The 16,367-nt window shown below is 42.1% G+C and overlaps 1 protein-coding gene across 3 annotated transcripts in view; it reads left to right on the top strand.

Moving 5' to 3' along the window:
- The first annotated feature begins 13,970 nt into the window (after positions 1–13,970).
- snap25a (synaptosome associated protein 25a) overlaps positions 13,971–16,367 on the top strand; it is a 32,215-nt gene continuing 29,818 nt past the window's right edge. The window contains exon 1 of one of the 3 annotated variants that reach the window (XM_010900612.5): positions 13,971–14,133. The gene's annotated coding sequence lies outside the window, so the exon portion shown is untranslated. Of the gene's footprint in view, positions 14,134–15,378; positions 15,403–16,367 lie in introns of those variants that run through there. The other 2 variants (XM_034287886.1, XM_034287887.1) reach the window with 2 other exon arrangements.

The following is a 16,367-nucleotide window of genomic DNA, read 5'->3' as shown; positions in this document are numbered from 1 at the left end:
ACAGAATTTTCTTCTGAAGTGCTTTCCAAATACCCGTTATTGTTGCTGAGACAAGTCCTTGTGTCCTGGATAGCAGGCTGTTTTCTGTCTCCCAGACAATGTAATTTCACTCATTTGAGTAAGAAAGCCTGAAGGGAATTTTTTTTGGGGAGGGTTTAGTTGTGGACTACAGGCTGGTGGTTGGCATGTCGTCTTTTTCCTCACCTCACTGTGCAATATGAACTGCCACTTCTTAGCCAGCAGTGGGCAGTGTTTGGCTAATTTTATTCTGTTTACAAGGCAGTGAATAGAAACTTCTAGGGAGCACTTGCCTTACAGCCCAGAATGAGGCAAAATGGCAGCCACGTATGTTTTCAATGTTTCTATTTTACCATGACTGTTGTAGGTACAATTATGTGGTCAGATTAAGTTATTAAATTAGAAATATCTGTGCAGAAATAACAACAAAAAAGACGTTTAATATTTAATAGAAAATGGGTTAAGTCCAAATAGGTCCAGGAAAACCCACATTAGAAGCAAATTAAAATGCTCCTCATTTGCACTCAGAGATGCTGAAGATTAATGGTGAGCTTTCACTACTCAGGAATGTACTGCCTCCAAACTGTTTGTATGTAAACATTGTACAGCAAAGTGATTGCCCATGTCAAATTGTTCTAAATTTGAGCACTGACATTGATCACAATTATGCCAATAGTGGCACGTTTCTATAACTGTTGCATTGATACATTCAGAATGATGGCTCTAACTAACGAGGTGACGATTTCATTGAAAGATGTAGATTTCAATCATGCTCATGGATTTCCTCTCAGTGTCCCTATCCACTGTATCTCTCTCTGTGTTAAATGTGCCAGCACTTACCGATGCAGATCTGCATCCTTTCTCCATCTCCAGATCTAATTAGACCGCTCTGTCCTCAAAGGTTCATTGGACACGGTTACATAATTGAATAAAGGGGGAGACGGGCAGCATTTGAGGCCCGCAATACAGTGTTAAATATACAACGCTTTACCACGACACCTTTAATTTTATCGACCTGAGAGAGAGAAAAGGACAGGACGAGAGTGCGAGAGAGAGAGAGAGAGAAAGAGAGACGAGTGTGTCGGAACAGATGAATGAATGAGGATAGAGGGACAGAGCCCAGCAGTGACATGTCTGTGGATGAGGAGATGGGGAACAGCGTGGGGGAGGTCTGTGAAGGGAGGACGACGGGGCAGTTGATGGGGGTGGAAATGAGCTTGTACAGGGGGAGTAAACATGCCTTTAATTGATGGTACGACCACTATGACGCATTGAGTCTGTAAAGGCGTGCGCGTGGCTGTCTTGTCCTCCGGTTCTGTGTGTCTGCATGCGTACGTGTGAAAAGCGCATGAATGTTACGCATTCAGACACGTGTGTGCTGCTCTCCCCTCCTGATAAACATCCCCGTCGGTGCCAAACTCTGCTTGGTCTGTACCGGGCTGCTTTCTGTGCTGCTGTCTGCGATCAATGTCTGGAGCTCCCAGCACCACTGCAGTGATCCAGAGCAGAGAGCTTGCGGTGCGCAACGGAACGCTTAGTCTGCATTCCCTCACTTCCCAGAACCCACTGGGACATCTCCGGGCCTGGCCAGGCCCTGCATTCATACACTACAACCGCCACCCACCCCCCCATGCTCTGCCTTCAATTTCATTTCAATCGTTCTCTCGACATTTATTTTTCTCTGTACATATTTGCGTGTGACAGCATGTTTCTCTTCAGCCACCACTGCTTCGCTGTTCCAAATTGTTGTTTCAGGGTGAATCGTTAGGGTATCCAGGCAGCTAGGTTTACCACGGGGGCCAAGTCTTTTAAAAGACGGACGGTTTAAGGCATAGGAAGGAGTTCATGGAGATGGTGAATGAAGAGTCTGTTGACAGGCTGCCAGTGGTCCTCAAAGGAAAGTTCACTTTGTGGCTGTGAAGCACGTCTACTATTGATTATTACTGAAGGGGTTATATTTCATGTCAGATTGGCTGGCTGTGCTCTTAGGGAAAATACTAGAGGATAGCCTTCTGTGATCTGCCATGATCTGCTGATTGACTGTTACGGAAATCAGGGAACCAGCATTTTGTGAGATACATAAATCACAATTTGATGCAAGATGGAGACAAATTCTAAAAGAATAAAAACAGTCCAGTAAAAGGCAGAAGAAAACAGTCACTCGGGAAACAATCACTCCTAAATGTAACATTAAGATGATGTTTATCTTAAATTAAAGACAAACAATGATAACAGCCATGTAACAAGTAGAAGTTACATAACTAAATGAAATAGCAAAACAGTAGTAATTTATCTGTGGGAAAGACTGGGAGGCAGCTGGCATTCCAACAGTCCTGCCATGCATTAAATACAGTTGGACTGAGAAGAACCTAGCCTATTGATTCTAATCTGCATTTGGCGCTCTCTACTGCAGCATCATCAGTTTCTCCCTCCCCGAACCGTCTCGTTCTCAGGCCAAAGAGCCAACAGCGTCGCCAAGCAAACCAACTAAAAGGGACTTGACGTCAACAACAACTTCCTGGGATAAATCCTGTCCCGGGTCAGGGACAGTCTGGTTACCAAATATGTCCTATTCCCTAGTATAATGGAATACTTTGGACCTGGGTCTGGTTAGTAGAAGTGACTTAGGTAGGGAACAGGGTACCATTTGGTTATGTAAGTTGTGCGTCTGATACCTGTCTGAATAATTCAATGGGTTTTTATTTCAAGTTGGATGGATGAGGAGACCTGTTTGGATGGGTCTGGGAAAGATCTATGGATGCGTACAGAACTGTTCATAGGGCTCTAGTCGAAATGAGACTGCCAGGGATTCACTTTGGGGTTCACCTCCATAGCTATGCTTAACCCTCATTAAGAGAATGTGGAAGACAGGGAATGAGGGCCTAATAGATGGGAGAGGAACAAAGAGAATCTCTGAAAGGTTTGCTGAGGTAAGGAGCTGGAATGGAGGTTTCTTTTTGGCGAAGGAGCGAGGGAGGGGTGTTTTCCTCTAACGGGGTAGCACTGCAGAGCCTGAAGCGTTGCTCTGCCAGCCAGTACTGGCTCCCCCTTTGCTGCACTGGATCGATTGAGCTGGTTTGCTGGTTGGGGTACTGTTTCACTGCAGAGGAGAGGTCCTACCCCATCTCTCACTGTCATTCGCTCTCCCTGTGCCTCTGTAGCTTTCTCTGTAGATGCCAGGGTGGTTTTAATTAATCCCGGCGCCCCGCTGTCCCGATCTGTCGCTAAAAGAGAGATTCCGTTTCTTTCAGTGAATTTTGGAGTCAAAGAAAATAATACCTGTAGCCGGTAAGTGTCTGTCCATTGTGCTATGTCACGTCGGTTGCTGCTCATTGTAGCCTATTCACATCGGCTGTTCTTTCATCACTTGTTCATGAAGGATTATTTGTCTACCATGTTGATCATCTGTTTGAATGAATGACAGGTCTTCAACAGGGTACACAACAGGAGAGTCAGTGTGTTTCGCCTCTCAGTGGAACTGTTTTAGAACACCAACATGAAAAGAAAACCAAACATGGTCGCAAGTGACGCAGAGAGGATACCCTGTTGCCATAGCAACATGCAGGTGCAGAAATTGGCAGTTAATCTAGTGTTCGTTCTGGGTAGATAAAACATTCTCATGCACTAAGCTGTGTTAATGGTGGAACGCGTGTGGGTACCCACTGCAGCCAACCCAACCCCCCCCCCCCCAGGGGCTACTATAGCTAGCTACTACACCATCAGTAATGAGAAAGTTGACTGGCCAATCAGATCGCTGACCTCCATAGCCCAGCCACACAGAGCATGAAGAGTCCCCCGAGGATCACTGGAGTAAGAGCACACAAACACATACGAGCAAAGACACAAAGGCGCACACACACACACACACGAAGGGATCCAATAGCACACTGACTGCATTTTCCTCCCCTCAAATGAGCTTTAAAACATAACCCCCCAATCACCTACTCAGCAGTAATTCTTTCAGCTAGTGGTTCTCAACTTCAGGCCCAAGGACCCTGGGTAAGACTGGTTTTCATTCTAGCCCTCTAATCAGGGACTGATTTAGACCCGGTAATTAATGGGGTAGAACCAAAAACCAGCAGTACTCTGGGTCCCCGGGCTCTGAGTTAAGAAACCCTACCCTAAACATCCAAATGATCCTCATGCATTCATTAAGAATGTTCCTTTTTACACTGACAGAGGAGATATTGGGTCACCTTATTGGACATATCTAAATGTAGTCATACAGCAAGAGGATCTCAGCTGTTTGGAAGCAAAACACACACATTACACACAGCGCTCCTACACATGCACATGTGGGCACTAATACACACGTTTGTGTTCATGTTCGCGACAACGTGCCACTTCCCGTGTTAGCCAGGAGGGGCATTCTTGTTTGGTCCAATGAACCATTGGAAGTACAGCGTTCACGTCCAGTCTTGCCATCCTGCACACCCAGGCAAACGATATAGATCTCTGAGTCCCCTAACTTCGCTGAGCCCTGTTGGATAGCGTGCTAAATCAAGGCCAAGTATTGGCCGCGGAGTGGCTGAGACTCTGTCTTGCCTAGCAACCTACCTTCTTCACACTTCTGATCCGGAATGTTCTGCGCATATGTGGGATTGCTGGTGTTTCATACAGCTGCAGACTTATTTGTTTGGACTTGGTACAGTTCCAACACCTATCCCAAGTGCGACACAAACAGGCGGGTTTCTTTAACTGTCATCACAAACGGTGACCAGAGAGCAGACTGACATCCAGCAGCACTTGTAATCTGTTGCCAAGAAATGCATTTAAAAGACATCAACAGCATCATCGGAGACACTCTCCAATTCGCATACTGCCCCAGCAGATCCACAGAACCCATCTTGATTGCACTCCACGCTGCCCTCTCGTGCCCAGACAAGAGTATAACCATCCAACTGGGCTGTTCATTGACTACGGCGCAGAGACCAATACCATGATGCCCTCCAAACTCAACAATGAGCTCAGGACGCTGGGACTAAACACCTCCCTCTGCAACGGGGTCTTGGACTCCCTGACAGGGAGCGACAACACGTCGTTTCAACATGGGGGTCCCCCAGGGGTGCGTGCATAGCCCCCTTGTGTACTCCTTCGCCCATGACCGCATGGATCCCAAGATCATCATCGAGTTTGCCGACTACGCAACAGAGGCGTTCCCTATCGACTACGACGATGAGTGAGCTTTTAGCAGCGGCGTAGTTAGGCCTGAGATTCCCGGCCTTCAGACCCTGGTCTTTTTCAAGAAACTCTGGTTGTTTTTACATCACATTTAAAACGTCATGTTTTGCAGGCTGACAATAGCGCAGCTGGGATGGTGTTAAGAAACACAGCTAGAACCGATGAGGGATACGTTTTCACAGCCTGCAGTTGGTGCCATTGACACAGGGCTGTGATGTACTGGTAACTGGACTGCAGTGTCCTTAATCAGAGTCCGCTTCAGAGGGTGGTGCAAGCAGCCAGGTTTCCTCTTATCCAACACTGCAGTACCAAGCAGTGTCAGTGGACCTCTAAAGTTATTTCAGATACTTCATGAAAAAGTAGGGGTTTCAGAAGACTCTGCTCTTCTACTTGTTAGGTGAGAGCTGGTTCCAACATTGTGGTGATAGGACCGAAAAGAGTTAAACAGGAAAGCTATTGTTATTCATGTAATTCAAATTCTGCACATAGAACACAAAAGCTATATTAGAACACAAATGTAGCTAAATTTTTTAAACAGAGTATGTTGCTCCTTCTGCAATATACTACGTCCTAAATTAGCCAGCGAAACGTGTTTATTTTTGGAATGTTTATTCAAATGGCCGGAGGTCTTTTTTTTGTCTGCTGTACAGAAATATGAGACAGAGACGTAGCTTACATCATCATGTCTATCAAATCGGGGGAGCGTGAGTAAAGAGAGAGAGGGGAGGGTCAGCAGGACCTAGCAGTGAGTGTATAGAGAATACAGACAAGGAGAACGTCATCCGCGCAGGCGCAGAACCTTCGCAGTCCTTAGGTCCAGGTATCATTTTTTTTGAGAATAGGGGTGTGAGAACATCCAGATCAGCTGGCGATATCTTCAAAAAAGTATCATATTTCACTCTTCTGTCTCCCTTCTGCATCTCCTCCGTGCCCTCCCTTTTCTCTCTTCTCCCTCATCTTTCTCTCTGATTCAATGCCTCTCTTTCTTCTGTCCGTCTCTGGCCCTGTGCCGGCCTCCCTTTAAATCTCTAAGTCTCCTCTCGGCCACTCTTTAATCCTAACATTCTCCCCTGATGTCCAGAGGCTCTGGTAGTAGTAGATATTAGCTGGGGTGTGATCTGGAGATGGCCTGCAAGGTGGAGAGACCCAGGTCAATACTGGGTCAATATTCTCCCTGACAGCCATCCTTGCCATTGGATACAAGACCTTCAGCCACATACTTATCGATGTCGCCATTCAGCCTGAATCTATCAGTGCCTTAATTATCCGATTTAATGTCCTTTCGTCCAGTCGACAAAGAGGCTGAGATGTCTCTCTTTTGGGGTGTGAGTTTTTTGGGGGGATTATAAAGGATGCAACACAATCTGTCCATTATGCTTTAATAACTCATTTAAATGTGCCACGGTGGCGCCATATTGAAATCTACAATACAGAAAACTGGATTGACGTTAGGTTAATGTGCCCATGCAGTTCAAATCATTTGGAGTCATAAAGCAGCATGACTATACGTCCCAGTATAGTGGCCTTTCCAGCCGTGACCCAAACCCGGAGAGAATAGGAGGTGATTTGGTTGGCTTACATATAATGATTAATTTGTCAGTCAGTGTTGTTTTCAGTACTGTCGAGAAGGGTAACCGTTTTTAAACAGAAGAATTGCATTGATGAAGGGATTCATGTTTTTTACTCGTTGCTGTTTTTTTTTTTATACAGCATTATGATTAAACCCTTTTCTGTAAAAATTGTTTGTTCTACCAACAGCCAGTCAATGATACCCTATCACCTACAGCCAATCAGAGTGAGACCCTAACATCAACAGCCAATCAAAAGCTTCACTAGATAGGATTTATTCAGTTATAAAAAAGTTAACTGCCGGTGGAATGTCATTTTATCATTTTTGGAGCACGCCGCTACTTCCCAGCCAGTCCCTTTCCAGCCAATCGCGTTCTGCGAGGCAGGCTTTCCTCCTTGGCTTATTTACCTGGATGATATATAAGGGGCAAAGTTTTCTTACTGTAAGAAACTAGAATGGCAGCTGGAGACCAGGACAACAAACCGTCAGTTCCTCCCTTGTCTACTACAGCATACACTACAAAAATAGCAAAGTGAAAGAAGGCTTAGACCAACTCTCTGTAGCTAGTTACCAGAAACCCTAAGCAAAATTTACAAGGCTAAGAAGAACTTCGTCAAAGTTCTTCTTTTTTTGGAACAGGTATTTCCATTTTTCATATTTTAATTCGGAATGTGATTCTCTATCGGGCATTGGTGCAGAATCGCTTTCTGGTGGATGAGTAATTGCAAAATGCTGTAATTGTTTTTCATACTGAAAAAAAGCTTAAGAAATGTTCAAATGTACCAATAAATGTGTCTAACTACAGTACTGTAGCTATCTGTCTAAATCTTTGCCACCATGCAACCAAAACTAGGAGCCCAGAAATGGAAGGACAAATCTAAAAGAGAACGTCTAAGTATGTGTAGCAGTTCAGTAATGGCTGATTGGGACTGAGTAGGTTATGAATTGAAAACATTATTATTTACCTGTGTTGAAAACAAAAGGATTTGAATCTTTGAAGGGGAAAAATATTAATAAATAAACTCACAATAACCTGGTTGAAGCACCTTTTGATTTTATTACCGCACTCAGTCTTTTTGGGTAGGAGTCTATTAGCATGGCACATCTTGACGTGGCAATATTTGCCCACTATTCTTTGCAAAAGTGCTCTAAATGTGTCAGATTGCGAGGACATCTCCTGTACACAGCCCTCTTCAGATCACCCCACAGATGTTCAGTTGAATTCATGTCTGGCCTCTGGCTGGGCCATTCTAAAATGTTAATCTTCATCTGGTGAAGCCATGCTTTTGTGGATGTGTGCTTTGGGTTGTTGTCGTGCTGAAAGGTGAACTTCCTCTTCATGTTCAACTTTCTAACGGACGCCTGAAGGTTTTGTGCAAAAACTGCCTGGTATTTGGAACTGTTCATAATTCCCTCCACCATGACTAAGGCCCCAGTTCCAGCTGAAGAAAAACAGCCCCAAAGTATGATGCTGCCACCACCATGCTTCACTGTGGGCATGGTGTTCTTTTGGTGATGTGCAGTGTTGACTTTGCGCCCAACATACGTTTTGGAATTATGGCCAAAAAGTTCAGCCTTGGTTTCATCAGACCATAACACAGTTTCCCACGTGCTTTTGGGAGACTTGATGTTTGTTTTTGTAAACTTCAGCCAGGCTTGGATGTTTTCCAGTTCTTGGTAATGTCTCTGTTGTGCCATATTTTCTCCACTTGATGATGACTGTCTTCACTGTATTCCATGGTATATCTAATGTTTGGAAATTCCTTTGTACCCTTCTACTGACTGATATCGTTCAACATTGAGATCCCTCTGATGCTTTGGATGCTCTCTGCGGACCATGGCTTTTGCTCTGAGATACAACTAAGAAAATGTCTAAGAAAATCTGAACTTTTGAACAGCTGAACTTTATTTGTGATTAATCAGAGTCACTTTAAATGATGGCAGGTGTGTAATGACTTATATTTAACATGAGTTTGAATGTGATTGGTTAATTCTGAACACAGCCACATCCTCAGTTCTAAGAGGGTATGCACACTTATGCAACCAGGTGATTGAAAGGTTTTTATTTTTCATTTTTCCCCCTCGAATATTTCAGTTTGTTTTTCAATTGAATTGTTCACATTATGGGTCACATTAAAAGTGGAAAAAGTTTTGACATGATTTATGTTTGTCTCATTCTTCTACATCACAAAAACCTGGCATTTTAACAGGGGTGTGTAGACTTTTTATATCCACTGTATTTACCACATCTAGACAAGAACAGAGATCAAAGTGTATGTCCAGAGAACCCACTGTAGCAGTGCATCTAGCAGTGCGTTCACTTTCATACCTGAGGTTTGATATTAAGCCTGTCTATCACTGATAAGCAAACCACACATGCTTTTTTGCTTCCGGAATATGCTGAGTCACAGGATGAGGCCATGGCTGCTGCAGCGCTCTCCCATCCCCCACACAGCCTCCCTGCATCTCTCTGGGCGCCTCCCCCTGCATCAACCAATCATTGGGCGCCGTGTCACTGACTGCCGTCAGGGACCAGATTGCTATAAGATATGATGTGGTTGGCTGACACTTAAAAAACCAGTCCAGTTTTTGCCAGATCTGGCAGGCATCAGCAATGCCTGGGCAGAGGGACGCCCCCTTAGTCTGTCTTGCAATCTTCTCTCTCTCCTTTTTTCCCTTTTTCTTCCTTTGCTAGTGAATTAAATCAAATTTCAATTTCAACACCACTGGTGAGGGAAACATTTGTTTCCATTGCCAAAGCAAGCGGAAAATAAGATAAATATATTTAATAAGAAAACAAACATTTTAAATCTAAAAATCAAAGTAAGCCTAATCTGCCTCTGGCCCTTTTCTCCCCTTATCTCTTTCCATTTCTCTCTTCTTAACACTTTCTGTTTCTCTCACTTTCTCCTTGTCTCTTTTTCACTTCCTCTTTGTCTTTATCTCTCTCCACCCCCATTTCTCAGTGTTTTACTCTTTCTGTCTAATAGCCTTTCTCTATCTCTCTCCATGCCCTCTTCCTCTCCCTCACCATGCCCTCTTCCTCTCCCTCACCATTTCCCTCTCTTAGTAGTTTAATTAGGAGTGAAACCATCTTAGAGAGGTCAGAGGTTGGAAGCTAGCTTGGTACAGAGTAGATAATTCTGCTGCTACCACTAATCTACCTCTCCGCTACCTGTTTCTGCTCTTTGACTGTCAGAAAAGCAGCACTCCAGTTCACTGCAGTATCCCCTCTATCCCTTACTCCTTCTGTCTCCTCCAACCTAAATATCTTCAAAGACCTTTTTTGATAAGTTTGACGTTTTCTTTCATCTCCTGGAGAAGTAAAACAGGCAGAGGGGATGGGAAGAAAAAAGATCTTGTTCAGCATAATGAGATATTCTTCTCCTCTGAGACAGTGAATGACGATCTTTAAGACGATCTTACTTGTAACTGAATTCTCTAACTAAATTAGAATAGCTGAAAATGCAGTATGCACCTGACTTTAAGCTTTATCACTGTTACAATATAATGTATACATATAACTGTCATGTTTTTAACTCAAAGTGGGATTAAAATGTCCCTGCTTAATAGTACAAGTGTAGGAAACTGAACATAATTGACATGAAGTGAAGTTGCAAAGCATGGCTGTATGTCAAGATCAGGTTTTTAGATCCCAGATCACTTATGAAACTTTGAAAACGTTCTTTATCTCAGAATTCTTAGGTGAGTAGAAGCTCACAGTCACACAACAAATGACATCGACAGTCATTACAATGGCAGCCACACCCACCACCGGTGAGTCAAAGAGGAGGTTGGTCTCCTGCTCAGAATGTAGTTAGCAACACCTTGGAAGATGAACATGACCCCATAGGATGGTGTTTCCCAATCCTGGTTCTGGGGACACCAGGGGGTGCATGTTTTTGCCCTAGCACTCACACACCTGATTCAAATGAAAGACTTAATGATAGGTTGATTACGTCAATCAAGTGTGTTAGTGGTAGGGCAACAATTCAGTCAGGTGTGGGAGTGCTTGGGCAAAAACAAAGACAGACCAGGATTGGAAAACACTGACTTAGAAACAGAGAATATCATGCAAATTCAAAATAAGTTAGACGTGGCCTAGGGTAAACCAAGTTTCACACAATAAACACATTGTATCAAATAAACACATTGTTTTTGATGCAAGTAATCTGTAGTGTAACAGAAATACACAGCATGGCACAGGTATTACAATAAGTTTCTAGTTGGCTTGCCATCTATACATATGCAGTAACTGTTGGTTACAGTGGGGAGAACAAGTATTTGATACACTGCCGATTTTTCAGGTTTTGCTACTTACAAAGCATGTAGAGGTCTGTATTTGACCTGGCTATGTTTCAGCATAACAACGACCTGAAACACAGCCAGGGCAACTAAGGAGAGGCTCTGTAAGAAGCATCTCAAGGTCCTGGAGTGGCCTAGCCAGTCTCCAGACCGGAACCCAATAGAAAATCTTTGGAGGGATTTTCATCCGTATAGCCCAGCGACAGCCCCGAAACCTGAAGGATCTGGAGATGGTCTGTATGGAGGAGTGGGCCAAAATCCCTGCTGCAGTGTGTGCAAACCTGGTCAAGAACTACAGGAAATGTATGATCTCTGTAATTGCAAACAAAGGTTTCTGTACCAAATATTAAGTTCTGCTTTTCTGATGTATCAAATACTTATGTCATGTAATAAAATGCAAATTAATTACTTAAAAATCATACAATGTGATTTTCTGGATTTTTGTTTTAGATTCCATCACTCACAGTTGAAGTGTACCTGTGATTACAGACTTCTACATGCTTTGTAAGTGGGAAAACCTGCAAAATCAGCAGTGTATCAAATACTTGTTCTCCCCACTGTATATGAATGGAATGACCTGCAAAAGAATCCAATTGTTAATCTCACTCATCCCTTTCTTTCTCTTTTTTATTTACCCTATTTATCTATATATCTCTATCTCTCTCCTCTCTCTCTTTCTCTATGCTATCTATGTCTCTTACCCTGTCTCTCTAACAATATGTATATACTGTCTTGCCTCTCCTCTTCTCTCTTTCTCTGTGTCTTTTCTAGGTCTCTGGCTCTCCTCTCTAAATTGATTTTTCATGCAGAGTTATCATTATCATTAATTTAGGAGACAGGTTCACTTCAGAGCAATAGAAGAGACATTTGTTAGACTGCCAAACAGAGATTGGGAGCAGAGGAGACCATTCCTACACTACCTGATGAAGTCTATACTCCTCATAAGGAAATATTAATGTTTCATTTCCCCCAATTTATTCATTTTCAATGATCTGAAATCAAAGCCAGTTTTCATTAACCATGTGTCATATTCCGAAATCCCTTATACAGAATTGCGATAATTTTGTAGAAACACTTTAGTAAAATGAAATCTAATAATTTAAGGAGTTCACCCATTTTGTTGAGTGATGAGTCAGCAAAATATGACAACTACTTTTCCTTATCAAAATACAAAGAAAACAAAGACAAGCACAGAAAGATAAAAAAACAAGGTCTCGTGTAGAAAAAAGGCATTGTAGGCCTGAACAGCTTTTCCAATAATTAGTCATGTACTTTCTGTTTTGTCTGGGATTCACAGTGACCTTATAGACTACAACAGTGCTTCTGTACATTATTAACATGTAGGTTATGTGTATGAAAAATGACTAAAATCTTGATAACTGTGCCATTCCTATTAGAAAACGTAAACACTATCCATGCATTTAATTCTGTATTCACGATTCTGTTTCAGAGCCTTCAAGAGACTGTTTGGATGCATTGTGCTTTAATAACGTTAAACCACATGTTACAGTATATTTCTCAATGGTCTACTGGCATATTTTGAAATTAAACCCATAGCAGGCCATAGACAGATGCTTTAAATCCTCAGCAGTAAACCTAAAACAGATACAACATAGGGAAAGATATATGCACCATGCATATTCCTATACTTTTTTTTTCACATAACTGCAGAAATTCAGAGATGCAGATAATTTAGTTGAGTTAAAAGATAATTAAATTAAACTGTTTTACAACTTAAAACTGCTTTTGGTGGTAGCTAAAGTTGTCTTAAGATTGTAATAGTTGTTTAAATGAACCCAAGGATTACATTATTTCTTTGTCCACAGACTACTTTCAGGATAAGGAACCCTTCAACATGAATTAATATTGTGATATTCTCCTTAAAGTCACTGAGAGTTACTCTTCACCCTCTCAGATACTGCAGACATTTGATCTGGTGTTGAGGCCCATACATTCATATCAGCTACACATTCACCTTTCCTTATTTCTTCATGGAATTGTGTTTCATGAACTGAGTAGATTGGAAAGTTCACGCCAATTAACTGAATCCACTGTATTAGTGTGAATATAACAGTGATGAATTCTGCATACAGTGTTAAATTGTGCTTATTTTTATTTCCATGTTATTTACGAGAAATAATTGTTGAATGGTGTATGCGACATTGACTGGTGATATTTTCGCAAAAATACAGAAATTAATCGGAATTCAGGATTTTTTTATGGCTGTATTTCACCATGTGAGGATCTTGATTTTATTACTTTAAATAAATATTTATTTAAAGTACTTGTTCATTAAGATAACAGCTATTCAGTATGTTTGTGTACATCTTTTTGCAGGTAGCCAAGTTGTTTTAAGTAATGTTTTTGTAATGTGTATAATTTTTCTCAATTTGTATAATTTCGTGTTGATAAATGTAGACGATTTATGTTTTGTAAAGGAAGCTTCGTTTTTATAACGCATTAATATTATTCAACATGCAAAATATTTATAATTTGCCTCTTGTGAACAACGTAAAAAAAATGCTTTTAGGCTACACGATTAAGACAAATTATAAACTAATGTTCAATATCATCAGGCCAAACATGTGTAAACTACATGTATTAGCCTGTGTTATCTCTTCCTCACCACAAAGCCACAAACGTAATCTTTAAACAATACCCGTTTTGATGGAGAACGTGTATAGAATCAACAGCTGAGATGTGATGCCATGTCATGACTAATGTAAACACATTCACATGCTGTTGTCTTCCTAAGAATACATTGTGATTTCCGTTAATCAGTTAGTGGTGCGCATGCAGCTACCCATTTCCAAGCCTGCAGAAGTGCCTCTCTTTTTGACAGATATCTATTAAAAGCTTCTGACGTCAAAAGCGACCGCCATCTTTGGCGAGGGCAGAGCTGCTGCTTTACATTGAAGAAGAACTGAGGAGATATCAACCACGCGCAGTGCCTTTGCAGCAATCCAGTCCATACAGAGCGGGGGTGATATCGGTTAGTTGTTTTAATACGCAGACATTTCCTACTCCTGCTGACTGCCAGCCACTCATTACGGGCACAGGTAGGAGAAAAGGATACCTATTCTATTATAACGGTTTTCCTTTCTTTTTCCCCAAAACTGTTTTACTAAAAAATGTATACCAAATAGGTTTTGCCGTTTTCAATGGGAGCATTGGATAGCCTAATGATTTTATTTTTGTTAAACCTGGTTTATGGCAACACGTTTTTTGCTGTCTTTTTGTTTAATATGCCCTTGTTTTTTAATATGACTTGGGGTGTTATTGTTATTAGAAAAATGCAAACCCGACCTTTTGATTTAAATTACCTCTGTGCAGAGTGTTGTAAATCTCTACGTTTATTTTAGTCAGTAGTTTAAAAGGAAGAATGCTGTGTGTGTTAATGCAATGCATAAGGTATGGGCGTTTTCTGCGTTTCAGCACCTTGGACAACGGCAGTTGGAGTTTTGCTGCGCGGCTCTCTCTAAAAACGTTCTCTCTCTCTCTCCTCCTCTGGGAAAATATACCGACAAACACGCGCAATAAATTCAGCATTATGTCTTATTCGATTTTCAAATAGTATGATATGTGATTTGAGTTAGATTATCAGCATGCGTGTGTAAGCTATAATTGCAAAGGTTTGGCGGATTTTGCGCAGGACTGGTTCATTTCTCCTCCGGGAGATGCTGTTGATCTTGTTGGTCTTTTACCACCGCTTCCCAAGCGGCAATATGGTTATAGCCTACTGCTTATGCCGCAGTAGAAATAGCAAAGTGAATGGTGGCAGTATGAAGGGTGTAAGCATACAGCTGTCATTCTGACGCGTAATGCGGGTATAAGATGTACAGTGGAGAAACATCCGAATGAGTAAAATAAGGGGTCTTCGACAGATTTAGCAGTTGTCGTCGTAGTAAACTGCGCCAGTGTGTAGGCGGGAGGGGGGGTGGGGAAACTGGGAGACACGACCGTCAAACTTCATGAATGTGTCACTATTCTCAACGTACGTCCGTGCTCGTAGGCTAGACGCAGTTTGTTGCGTCAAAATGGCCACGTCCGTAGGCCTACTTGTCATTTACGTATCGCGGCATCCATCGGTAATTACTGTCGGTGTCTTCCTGGTGGTAGACGATGGGCGGGGGCTGGAGGCGTGAAAAGCGGGGGAGGACGTTGGTGAAACCCGCACTATGACATCCTATAACCCCCATTCATCCACACCATCTCATACGCCTATGCTGTAGACTGCACCTCGCCTACAAAGCAAATACAGATGTTAATAATATAATTAGATCGCAGACTGGTCAATCCCAAAGCAACAAAATTCGACACCGAATAAGGTATGAATCATCATGCATAGGCATTTGAAATTAAATATTCTCTTGTCTTTTTGACCATTAAGGTTTGCGGCAAATGTAATCTAGGTCACGTGCTTGTTTTCGTACTTCGCACATGGAAATACTGTTTTAAGAATATCTAGTAATGTTTTTAGTTTTCAGCATGTCATGGTGCCGAACCACCATCGCTTCTCCCCCATCGCTCTGCTAGTGCGTTTTTTTTATTTTTATCTAACGCTATATAACCAGAGAGAAATTTCGAGAGAATAAGAGAGCTTCAATACTGAGAAGCTAGCAGGCCTTTACTTACGAGAAAACAGCATTGAAAGGGTTATAGATAGGTCTCCGCTCTGGGTTGGCATGGCTGCTATACGTATGTATCGCATCATGCGGGTTCCATCGGTTTAACTGCAAAGCGTGGGCGGCACTGTAGGGGTTGTTCCCCGAGCCGAAATGGTGACTCATATACTATCACCGGTGTGGTTGATTTGTTTACCGGTATCTGCTTTTTTTCTGTGTCTGCTCTATGAAAATGAAATCCAGAATCAAGCCATACTGTCTCTCAGATCTTTTGTAAAGACATGTTGGATAAATTTTTTTTGTGCGTATTGGTGCATGCATCTAGCCCTGCTCTGTTTTCTTCAAAACATTGGCCTGTAGTCTGTCCTCAATCTATTTGAGACCGCTCACGTTGAACGGCTGTGTGTGTGTCCTATACAAGAATTGCACCTCGACTTTAAATCATTATTCAAATTGACCCTTAATTAACCAATTATGCTGCTTTTGTTCGCTTTTTTGTTATACATAGCCTGGTCAGAAAAACATGCTCCACTTATGCTATATCCCACTGGGCAAAACTAATCGAATCAAACTTTATACCACTTAATTTCACCACCACCAAAAAATTAATGTAAATCAAAACTAGACTATTGAACTGACGTCTGTTCCCAGGGGATCGGATGGCTCAT

This window comes from Esox lucius, chromosome 18 (genome assembly GCF_011004845.1).
Source record: "Esox lucius isolate fEsoLuc1 chromosome 18, fEsoLuc1.pri, whole genome shotgun sequence".
Classification (NCBI taxonomy): domain Eukaryota; kingdom Metazoa; phylum Chordata; class Actinopteri; order Esociformes; family Esocidae; genus Esox; species Esox lucius.
This window is presented reverse-complemented; position numbering and strand designations above follow the sequence as displayed.